Source organism: Lygodium microphyllum, chromosome 11 (genome assembly GCF_053477565.2).
Source record: "Lygodium microphyllum isolate KBCC chromosome 11, Lygodium_microphyllum_v1.1.10, whole genome shotgun sequence".
NCBI lineage: Eukaryota > Viridiplantae > Streptophyta > Polypodiopsida > Schizaeales > Lygodiaceae > Lygodium > Lygodium microphyllum.
In genome coordinates, this window is record NC_141145.1 from 79,850,782 (window position 1) to 79,863,736 (window position 12,955).

Here is a 12,955-nt window from a genome sequence, read left to right on the forward strand (position 1 = left end):
AACGATGGTAGTCTGCAAAACATTTAGAGATATACAAACAATTATGAGTCACAATATATTAGACTAAAATATATAAATAATTGAAAGAAATATAAATTTAAAAAAACTAGAAATCAAAATATACTTACAAACTCTGCCTCCAACGACTCTCTGCCCCCCGATCCGTAATGCGACGATCCCATGGTTTCCATTTGGATCCGTCGTGCCTCTGCGTGCTGGCGACTCTTCACTTTCTCAACTGTTTTCTTCTTGGCTTTCTTCCACTCTATGCGGTGGCACATAGGTGGTTGGCTATAGGCTCCACGCCCCTCCTCCAGCCTTCGTAGTGAGTCCCTAGCCCGTGTCATGAGGTGGGATCTTCTGTTGTGAAGCATATCCCTCACTTTTGTTCGTCCCCAATCATCCGAGAATCGCTGACCCTCAGGATTTGGATACCTCCTATGGACTGCCCTCAACACCTCTTGCCACGAGCCGCTTTTTTGATTTTTGAAGGCAATGAAACAATCTTTATACGTCGCATGCACGACACTCCTCATGTACGCCATTACATCCCTTTCCTCATCATCATGAAAGATGCCACCAACATCTGTAACTCTATAGTAGTGGCGTACAACCTCCTCTATGTGATCTACTGGTGAGGGTAATCGCTTGCCACCTCCTAGGCAACCCCCACATAAGCCTCGTCCTCCCCCTCGACTCTCCCTCCTCTCTCTCTGTCGACTACCCTCTGCCTCGCTGGACGCACGAGCTTCTGTAGATGCACGTGCTTCTGCAGATGCTTGTGCTTCAGCCGATGCACGTGGAGCATGTGGAGTACCTGCAAATAGAGTACCTGCATATGGAGTACCTGTATGTGGAGTACGTGCATGTGGAGTCTAGGAAGTAGTGGCAGGCAAAGATGCGAGAGGCATCCCAGACATGACACTGAACACCTCGTCTGCTGTGGGAGAGCGGCCAAGGTGTTTGGTCATCTCTCCCATGAAGTCTTCTCTACTAGGAAAACCTCCAAAAAATGCATTGACCCCCTTGCCAAAGGAGGCCAATGTATCATTCATGCGATCCACATCTGGGTCATTGCTAGATGAACCAAGATATGACATCTGCAAAAAATCATCTAGGGACAACTCTTTGGAAGGGTAAACATAGAAAAATTGTCCACTTTTAACATAATGGCACACTTATACTCATAGCCTTCATGAAGAAACATAGAGGTCATACTCTTTGTCATGAAGCACTAAGCTCTTCATTCAAGGATCACAAACAAAGAGCATTAACATACCACTCCTTTTGCAACTCCACAACAAGTGGAAATATCGAGTCACACTATTACATAATGATGTTTTATGTCGATTACGTTGCATTGCTACTCACATCACTATGATACATCACTTGTACATGGCTTGCAACAATGGGGTTTGTGCAACTTAAGTGACTAGAAGTGCATTATTTAGGAGATGTTGTTTAACATTAACCAATGCATCAATGAAATGACAATGTTACTTAAGCAATATTTGTAGCAAATGAAAATGTGAGAGTAACCCACCTTTTTTTTTGTTCCTCCTAGCCAATGTGCCATGCTTTCTCTTTCTTTCTCTCTCTCTCTCTCTCTCTCAATCATACAAACTCTCTCTTTCTTTCTCTTTCTAAAAAATACACGTCCAACGCGTGTATCTGCGCATCTAAGATGCAGCACAAACGCGCTGTCAGATGCGCACCCAAGGTCAATGCGCGTGTATAATCACGTGTAGACTGCAGGTCAACATTCTGTGCAGTGCGTGTACAATGCAGAGCACACGCGCCAGCACACGCGCTCTAAGACGCACCCTCAGACGCTCTAAGTGGAAACAATTTTCTGTGCAACACGTGTATCATCTCGTGTACACTGCATAGCACACGCGCCAACACACGCGCTCTAAGACGCACCCTCAGACGCTTTGAGAGGAAATATTTTTTGCATCTTTGTCTCCGTCTACACTGAGATGTAGACGCGCTATCAGACGCGCTCGGTGTGCCGATTTTAGGCCGATGACCGCCATTGATGATTTACAAAATGCAATACATAATGGAATCACAAATCCTAAATAAATAGACAGAGCAGAGAGAGGAAGAGAGAAACAGAGAGAGAGAGAGAGAGAGAGAGAGAGAGAGAGAGAGAGAGAGAGAGAGAGAGAGACTCACCTTGGGTGTTTGGTGTGGCAGGTGGTGGCGCTTCTTCCTTCTCCTTCTTCCTCTCCTTGGTAAGTTACCCTCCCTTGATGCTTGCTTGCTTGCTTGCTGCTTCTTCTTATTCTCCTCTTTCTTGTTCTCTCTTTCTTTCTCTCCTTGGCTTTCCTTTTTCCCTTCTTGTGTGTTTGAAATGAAAGAAGAGGTGAGTCATGAGGAGGTGAGGCATGAAGAGACTGCATGTCGGCTAAACTCAAGCTTCAAAACTGCAAAAAACGCAGGAAAGGAAAGGCGCAGTTTGAAAAGAAATGATTTAAGTATGGTTTGAATTTTGACGTGTGCGTCTATTTTTGCATATGTATGTGTGTCTATTGTTCAGATAGATGCGAGTATAGATGCGAGTATAGACGCGAATATAGACATGAAAATAGCCAGTATAGACGCGTAGTTAAACGCGAATATAGACGTGCATTTGGGCTTTATTATAATTTTTTGTTTTTAAGATAAGTTTTGATAGTGAATTCTTATAATAAGTTTTAATGTATTTATGATGATTTTTGTGTATTTAAAATTGAGATCTTATGTAAACATATGAATGACAAATATTTTGATGTTGTCATGAATTAGGTTTAATCATGTCGACGTCATCATCACCTAGTGCGGTGCAAGTTGGTGAGTCAATGAGCACATCCTCAAGTGAGGATGAAACATTGCATCTTCATAATCGAGATGCATGGCTATGACGAAAAATTAAATGCATGTGTGATCGTTGTCGAGGGTGTATTTTTCGAGCAGGTCGAATTGCAATGTCACACCTCAGCTTGTATGGAGAATGGGACCAAGAAAAATCACCGGTATTCATTGTTTTTTTTACCACTAAGATTGCATGTCTATGTTACGGGAATTATATATCAACGTATATGAAACTCCCTTTTGTGGTTGAGCAGGATGCAGTGCCACATCCTCAGATGCTCCCTCCCGGGCGTCGAGAGGCTGCAAAACGTCGACGCGAGGAGGCAGAGTCTTCAAGAAGAGTAGAGACTGATGAACATGATAGTAGCCCTCATGAAATGCCCCATCAAGTCGTAGAGGATGAGATTCTGGACAACATGGTGCACCATCTATTTTCGCAACCGGTTCAGGGAGAAGGTCACTCTACAAAGCTAGATGATCCATTATATGTAGCATCATCTACTCCGTTGTATGAAGGTTATATGTACTCCGTTCTTCGTGCGTCCCTCGAGATACTTAACTTGCAAACAATTTATGGATGGAGTAATGTCAGTTTGGATGCGTTATTGAAGTAGGTATCAGTTCAATTTGGCTTATGAATCATAATGTTAATTGTTAATTCTATTTTGAAATCATATAAAAATATATGTTGGTGGTTTTTTAACTCACTTTTAAAAATATATGTAGGTTATTATCACAAATTCTTCCAAAAGGAAACAAATTGCCAACTAAGAGAGAGCAAGCAAGACATTACTTGACATCTCTGGGAGGCCTCGATTATGTCAAGATCCATGCATGTGTCAATGATTGTGTCTTATTTCGTGGGATTCATGAGTTCGCACGAGAGTGTCCTGTTTGTGGCGAATCAAGATACGAAGTGGAGATGAAGTCAATGGATGTGCCTCGTAAGGTTTTGCGACATTTTCCGATTGTTCCACGTATAAAACTTATGTTCAAGTGTAAGTCTATTGGAAAGCTCATGTCATGGCATGCTAGTCATCGTTCAAGTGATGGAAAATGGAGGATCCTTGCAGACACACCGGCATGGCAACATATAGATAATTTGTGGCCCGTTTTCAAAGAAGAGCCAAGAAATTTGAGATTTGGTTTAGGTATGGATGGAATCTACATATTCAAAAATGTTGTATCTACATTATGGGATCACTTGATAGGGGCTCGCGATTCAGTTAATGTAAGGGGATTTACGTAACATTGGTCGCATGAGATGAGCCTGGCCACGCATTAGACCCAGAGGAAAGATTGAGCTACCCCATGCACCTTGGATGTTGTCAAAGAACGAGGAAAAAATAGTGAAGGAACAAATATATAGCTTTGGAACACCCACAGGATGTATGAGATGTCTCAAGGGAGCCTTCATAAAGAAAAAGAAAAGAGGTGTGGAGCAACTATCTGGTTTGAAGTCCCATGATTGGCACAAAATGATTCAAGTAAGGGTATCTCTAACCATGAATATAGTAATTAGTGGAGTAACTATGTGTAAACTTTGGGGTATGATGACTTTTTCCTCAACTAATCATTTGATCTATGAATATTATTTACATTCAGTTCGTACTTCCTACTAGCATATCCCATTGTGCCTCCAAAGATGTACATGATATCATTTACAAGATGGAAGAGCTTGTGAGGTGTGTATACATTGTATGTTTTCATTATATATCTTTGAATTTCTACACAAAAATAAAAAATTCTCAAATACATCTTGACAGATACGTGAGCTCGAAGGAAATTGATCCAAACTTTTTTGACTACTCAATTACATTTACTCGTACATTTGATTGACGAGATTGCACTTTGTGGGGCAGTTCATGTAAGGTGAATGTTTTTTCTTGAGTGCTTCATGAAAACCTTGAAAGATTTTGTGAGGCAAAAAGCACGGCCTGAGGGAAGCATGGCTGAGGGTTGGTTAGTGCAATCATCCCTTGTTTATATCTCTGAATATCTTACTGAAGTGGATCCCTCTCAACCACGACTATGGAAAGATGATGAAGACTTGAGGATGACCTCTATAGTACCTCAAGGAAAAGGAATGAGTAAAGTGCTAACAAAAGAATAACTTCGTAAGTTAAATAGTTTTTGTGTGCTCAATAGTGATGTAATGAGCAAATGGGTGACACTATATAATGAAGCAAGGGCAAGAAGAAAAAGCGAAAGACAAGAATTACACACTAGATATGGACGTAATGTCTCATTTCCAGATCATCTAAATGTGCTCCCACGTCATATTGATATAGATTGGTTACATGAGGAAATGGAGAGAATGGAAAAAGAGGAGGAAATTAATATATCTCAAGAAGAGTGGGAATACGCACGAGGTTGCTTATCAAAGGTGAGACATACTATCAATTAATTTATTTCTATAAGTTTTATTTTACATAAATAATTGACATGTTTGATCTTTTATCTTTTACTACTAGTGCATATTATTCAATGCACTTTGGTGTGAGGGTAAACATCTTTGAACTCAATGTATAGATGAAAAGAGAAATACCCAAGATTGTGGTGTCCTTGCTCACTTCGAGGCTGCTAACGGTACCATGGAAGGTTATTGTGGCTTGATCCAAGATATTCTGAAGCTTGATTTCAGACGATTCTTTATATATGTACTGGATGTGAAGTGGTTTAAAGAAGTTGTAACAAATGGTGAGCATTGCACAATCAGATGTCATCCAAATGGTTTTGTAATCATTGACTCTACAAAATTTCACCGAAACAAGAATGACACATTAGTACTACCTCAATAATGCGAGCATGTATATATGCAAAGGCTAATTTTTTTATATGTATACATGTTATACATATACACAATATAATAAGTACTTAAGTTTTTTGCTTTTGTTTTTCAAATACAGGTTGTGTATCATCCAATGGTAAACAATAATCGATGGTGGTATGTCATCCCTATATCTAATTGTTCAAAACCAATATATGGTAATATTACCGACATGGATATAGTAGATGACAATCCAACAATTAATGATGATGTGCATGATGACACCATAATGGATGATATGCATGATATAGTACAAGATGAACCTCGCGAGGATGTTCAAGGAAACGCAGAAGAAGACAATAATGTGATTGTCGATGATATTGATGAAGTTATTGAGCAATATAGCAACGCATCTAATAGTGGGATAGACTTATTTGTTTCGTTACCTCTTGGTAACATAGACCTAAAAGTAGATAGTTTAGCAAGGGCTGATCTCATTGAAGATGAGATGGATCATTCACTGTAACATACTTAATTTTCTTATTGATTCAATGTGTATTCCTAATTCTATGCTTTTTATTATGCACACACGTGCATACTCAAGAATCAATAGTTAATTTTAAAGCTAAATTGAAATTTCCATAATAAAAAGGAAGTATCTTTTATTATCTTCAAGTACATAAAGAAATTACGAGATACATATTGCAATGCTTACTACTAATTGTAAGGTTTCTGTCGCTTGCGGCTAACTACTTATATCAGGCTTGTCAACTAGAGGAACTGCCATTCATTAGAGAGCAATGAAAAAGTAATTATTACCTCTATTTTTTTAATTTAATGGATTCAATGTGTATTCTTAATTCTATGGTTTTTATCATGCACACATGTGCATGCTCAAGAATCAATTTCAGGTGGTTAAATAATTATTAACTTTGGTTTTTTAATTATGTAAATTACTAATTATAGGTGGTTAAATAATTGTGCGTCTGCTAGCGCATCTATATTAGCGTCTATTTGCGTGGATATATAGACGCAAAATTCGCGTCTATTTACACGTACGTTTACACGCACTTATAGACGCTCTGATAGACGCGCCCGACTCTGCGCGTCTAACATGCGCGTCTATGCCTCGTTTCTGTTGTAGTGCCCATTTGAAAGCTTTGAAAATTTTTAGACTTCGCAAAGCATCATTATAAAAGAAGACCATTGAGATCAAGTATTACACATAATTGTGTTACATTTCTTATCAAGGACATATCGATCACATCATCGTGCTCTACTGTTGTTAAATCTGTTAGATATCCAACCATGGATGTCTTACTTGAAGTTACAAAGAAGAAAAAGAAGAACATTAGATTCATTTCCTTCCTCATCATTCTACTTAATGTTTGAGCTATAAACTGGCATAGAACACTAAAGCAATTTAACTTCACATTAACAAATACATACATAGGTATTACTTAATAAATGATTTCTTAAGAAAATAGACATTTGACCATGTGGACAAATCTAACCAAGAGTGATATCATGAGGTGAAAAAAATATATATGATGATTTCTTTGAAGTAAAATCTATTCTAATAAAGTCATTTTTCTGTACCTACTTCTTAACGCTAATTATAAGTATACTTGAGATACTAACAATAGATTCTTGTAATTAGTTGTAAAAATTATCTTATCATTATAATATTAAACATACTCAGTTCCCAGAAAGGCCTTCAAAATGGCATGTACAAAGAAGGTGTTTATTAGTCCTAATTATTAAAAGAAAATTTAAACATGATACTTTTGACCATGTGACCAAAACTATGTCACATATAAGTGACACATGACAATTTAATTGAGATAAGTTATACTCTATTTGGATAACTTTTCATAGTTTCTTCTTAAGGACTAACCATTTTATTTTTGAACTAGCTATATCCCATAGATATTTAAACTCATGAATTGTAACAAGGATTTTACCTTAATATTCCATATACACACCTCAAAAGATACATCGGAGGTGAACTCTTTGTTGCAATATTTGCTACTGAGGTAAAACTCCTTTGAGAGGTGCAATGAATCTTTTTTGGGGTGTGCAATATATTGTTGGCTCTCTTATACTAAGATACATGCATAGACATACATTAGTGATGTAGTAAAAGAGGTTATAAGAGATAAGAGATTTGACCATATGGACAAATCTAACCAAAATTAACATGACAATATCATTACACAAAATATATAAGATTTTAATTGAAATAAGATCTAAAATAGACTTAAGTAAATTTTACATATCTAGCTCAAACTTTTCATTATGATAAGTATTCTTACATACTAGATTACAATTAAATAGTTATCCTTACAAAGGATGATAAATTTTAATGAACTCTTTAATACTATTTTAGCAAAATATTTACTTAAATAGATTTTTTAAACCAAACATGCTTGGTACCTTTTGTAAAAGCTTAAGAAACTAAAGATATAGTTTCTTTAAGTAATATCACCAAAGAAAGAAAAAATTGTAAATGCTAATGAAAGTAACTTCTCAAGAAAAAAATCAAAATTACATCAATATGTCTTCCTTGATGAAAGGAGAAGGAATAGAGTTTAAACACCTAAAATAGCCTTTAATTTCTCTTTCATAATTAGACTTGTTATATCTTGTCTTGATTCTTTTATGCCCTTGGGTGATACTTCAAGAACTTGAATTTCAGTAGGAGGAACCTCTTGGGAGTTTGAATTTTGTTTGGCACTCTCATGGACCCTCCACAATTGTGCTTCAACCTGTCTTTGCTCTTGAGTGTTGCAAACCACTGCAATAGTCTTCATATAATTTACCGATCCCACCTTGGATGCAAGTCCACTTGCATATACATCAAATACAACCTCATGAGCATCATTGAATGCTTTGATTGTAGTTTCCATAACTTTCATTTTCTTTCTCAAAATGGCCTTTGCAATCCTTTGTTCTTTTTCTAGATCTTCATCATTCCACTCCTTGTCCAAGCCCTCAAAGTCCAAAATGGAAGGCTTGTTGACATTGTTTACATATCACTCAAAATTGATGAAGCTTTTCTCCATGGTCAGTAATGTCAAAACCACAAAAGAATCTATAGATCCAAAAGCAAAGGTTCTATCCATTGGTAGGAAGTCAACACTACCAACTAGCGTGTAACACTTGCAAGAAATCCTTTCAAGAGCATTTTCCAAAGCTACCATTTTCTTTCGATCAAGAAATGATAACAACATGAATTGTTTAGGTTCGCATGTCATTTGTAGTAGAGTGGATACAACCTTTCTAAACTTTATAGAGTCCCATTTCATTCCCTCAACCCCATGTGCTGCATCTAGAACAACAACCCCGATGGTAATTGGATCTCTATAAACATTATGTATAAGATCAAAAGGTTTCTAGATTGCATCCGAGAACATATACACGCCAAGGAGAAGTAGTGGAGGATTGAAGAGGATTTTTGTTTTTCCCAATTAGGAAGCTCACAATATCTTTTGTTCCATTTAGTAGGGACCCTGCATCAGCTCCACGTGTGAGCTTCTTTGATACCTAATCATTGCAAATGCCTAAAATCTTTGTGTAAACTTCATCATTGATATCATAATCATCAACAAGCTCTTCCCAAGTCTTCATCAGAGGGCTACTTTCTGGAACTGAGGCATTAAAAAGAGTGACTAATTCCTCCTTTAGGATCCTATCTTGCTTGATTTTCTTGGCCCTTTTTTCCATGTCAATCATAACTTCCTTATCCCATTTGTTTCTAAGAAAAAGGATATGACCTTCATTGATCTCCTCTTGTAGTGTAAGGATGTCTCCATCCTTTAAACCCATAAGGCAACGAAATGCAGCAGGAGAAGGTTGCCTTCCCTTTTTTCTCGAACTCTCATCTTGGGATATAAGCTCACCTCTAGAGTATCTCTTCATGATTTTGATCCAACTATCAAATATTTATTGGGAGATAACAATCATATGGAAATCTCTAGATGCACTATTTTCTCCAATGTATGCCACAAATCTCTGCAAAAAAAGATCAAAATAGTGAGCATAGAACAAAAAGAAAGAGCATCACACCAATCTTCACAAAAAGAAAAGGTAAGCTTATATGTGATTACCTGCCATGCTACTCTTTGAGCACTTATCTTAAAAAGCCCTTGTTGGGGTTTTGGTGGAGAACCAAATGTCAACCACCACTGATCTCTTAATTGCTGAAGTTGCTCAACATAAGGGACATTCTTCATTACATTATGTGATTCCATATTTGTCATTCGTGAAAGCTCAATGCACATTTCCGCAAGACAATCAACTAATATTCTAGCATTTCTCGTGGTGTATAAATGATTGGTTACTAGACAACTTGTAGTATTACTCTGAATATATATCTTTGTTGCATGAATAGAGTGAAGCCCTGATATAATCCAATAACTATAAGTATCCAACTTATTAGCATCCACCTCATCACAATGCATGGGTCTGTTCTCATTGTTGTCTTGTAGAAAAGGCATAAGATATATTGTTGTTGCTAGATTCACAGGATTCTTTATGAAAGACATGGTTAGCTTCTCTACATAATCCCAACACAATGACCTATAAGAATACAAAGGAGGTGCATCATAGCACCTATCAACGAGAATAGGAAATTATGTTCCTGGACCAAATGGAAAGAATTTTCAAATATGTGAAATCATGATTCTTCCTTCTTTCCCTTCTTCTTAACTATCTCACAAAAATCGAATGTTCTTTCTACTCCCTTGACCTCAAGATAAATTATTGGCTTTGTAGGTGTAACTTCCAGCATGGAAGGTAAAGTGGCATCATTCTCAGTAGTATTAGCAGCCATACTAAACAACAAGACCTTGTGACAAGGAACTTTATTAAGGTGATTTTGACTTTGAGCTTGTGGGATTCAATGAATTATTTACTTCTTGAGGAGCAGGTGAAGATCTCAAGTCTATTTGTTTATCTTGGAGCTTCATTATTTTGTTGGGGAGATCACATTTTCTTGATAGGGAAAGTAGCTCACTATTTTGGACAGCTTGGAATGCTGATATAATGTCTTTTGTGCCCTTTACTTTCTCAAATAAGGTCTAACCCATTGTTTTCAAAGAGTATTCTTTGTCCTCTTTAATACGTTGTAGAAGGGTTTGTGAAAGCAATGTCACAACCACAGAAGTCCTTGTTAAATTCTAGAATAGAAGATATCACTCGAGCGTCGTCATCTTTTGCCTATCCACATTTGGTCAAAAGCAGTTTTACCAATCATATCAGCTTGCCAACAGAAACTCTGAAATCCTGAAGATGTGTTTCCAGCACTCTGTTTATCCACTTCAGTTTGCCACTTAAGCCATAGTGCAAGCAACTAAAGCAATTCAAGCTTCTTCCTCTCAATAACACTTTTCCTTCAAAATCAGATATCTTTCCAAGAGTTAAATAAACCTCCTTCCACTGATGAATATTGTCAAGTGTTTTCTGAAATTGATGCATGCAATCAACCAAAGATGAAAGCTCTTGTGAGACTCTTTTTTCTGTATTAAAAATTCAGTTTCTTCCTCTTCTTTGACAACAGCAACATTCTGAATTTTTCTGAAAAAGAAACTCAAGCTCTTTCATTCCAAAAGAGCTCAAAACAGAGCTTATGCAACATCTACTTTCAAGAACATTACATGGGAATACATTTCGGACAATTCAGCAAAAATAGGAGCCATGAATTTGCAAGGTCTACACCAACTTGCAGTAAAATCAACTACTACCGCTTTTCCATCTGTATTAGCTTTGAAAAGCTTATTATTCCAATCAGAGTGACTCTTGACAACATAGACATTTCCATGAGGAGCCTTAGCAACTTCTTAACCTTCGAATCGATGCAGAAGACGAAGACGAAGTCGGACGGAGAGAGCCAAAGGACCACCAGGCAGGAGCAGAACTCGATTTTTGAGAATAGAAAACTTCTGAGAGCTCTGTCCTTCGTCGTTGCAGCCTCACGTTACTCATCAGATTTTCGTAGGAAAATTGAAAGCAGAGATGTTGACATCATCACTCCCTTTTGTTTTACTTTTGACCCCTCATCCGTCGACAGGACTTCTTCTATGTATCCTGTTCATCTCGTGGAGGTGGCAGAAACTGGGTAACTGTGATCAAGGAGTTGGCAGGGCATGGCGCTGTTGGGGAAGCCGTGGAGATGGCGGCTTGATGCTGCAGGCTCTGGTGATGACAGTCAATAGGCGGGCCTCCTGTGGAAAAGGTAAGCTTAGCTCCATGTAGGTCCAATTCTCTATCTCTCTCACTCCCTCTGTGGGTCTCTCTCTCCCTCTCGTAGATTCCCCCCCTCTCTGAACTCTTCATAGTTCCCCCTTCGAATCCTCTGTTCCTCACTCAGATTAGCGTGTTCTCTCTTCTTCTGGTGCAGAGCCCTTGAATGCCGTCGATGTTACGAGGTCTGTCCCTATCGCTTCAAAAAGACAATCGATCCCTGTTCTCCTCCTCAATAATGCCATAAGCCATCCTTCACAATTTCGTATGCTTTTTTCCCTCCTTCTGATGATCAGCGAGCCGGCCATATAGAATTTTTCCAATCGGCGTCTCTCTCAGTCCTCCTTTCTCGTCGATTGATCAGTAAGAACAAAAGTATTATCTGGACATGTCGATCTGCGCGGGCGTGTGAGAGGAGCGATGTGAGAGGAGTGATCTGAGCCGAGCCGCTCCCTCCAGAAGCCTGTGAATTGAATTTTTCTTCCGTTTATTTTTCCCCAAATTCATGAAAACATAATCACTTCCCCTCTTCCTTTCAGCTGCCGAGTATCATTCCCTTTTTGAGCAGCAGAGTACCTTCCATCTTCCTCCTCTGTCCATCCTCCCTGATCTTCTTTCCTTCCCCCGTAGTTGTCTCCTTTCGAGCCCTTCTCTCATTAGCTACAGAGTATTCTCTATGTTTCCTTCCTCCCCCTTATTCTCCCCTCTCTCCGAACTCCTCATAGTTTCGCCTTCGAATCCTCTTTTCTTTCTCCCAGATTAGCTTCCCCTTCTTTTTCTGTCCCATACGCCTCCTTTTCCCTCCCTCTTTAGCTCTTTTGAAAATCCCCTCTTTAGCCTCCTTCATTCGTGTTTTCTTTTCCCCTTTTGTTTTACCTCAAATTAGCTTCCCTCCAGAATCAGAAAAGCACCAACGAAAAGTAGCCCCAAAGTAGCCACGGGCTGTAATGCCAAAGAACCTCAATCGAAAGTGTTCCCACTCGGAAGAAAAGCACAATTTCAGCATCACATGTGTGTGTAAGCATTTTGAATGCATGCCAAAGGTTAGCTTTAAGAGTTTACAAACTTTTCTGTTCTGTAAAGTCC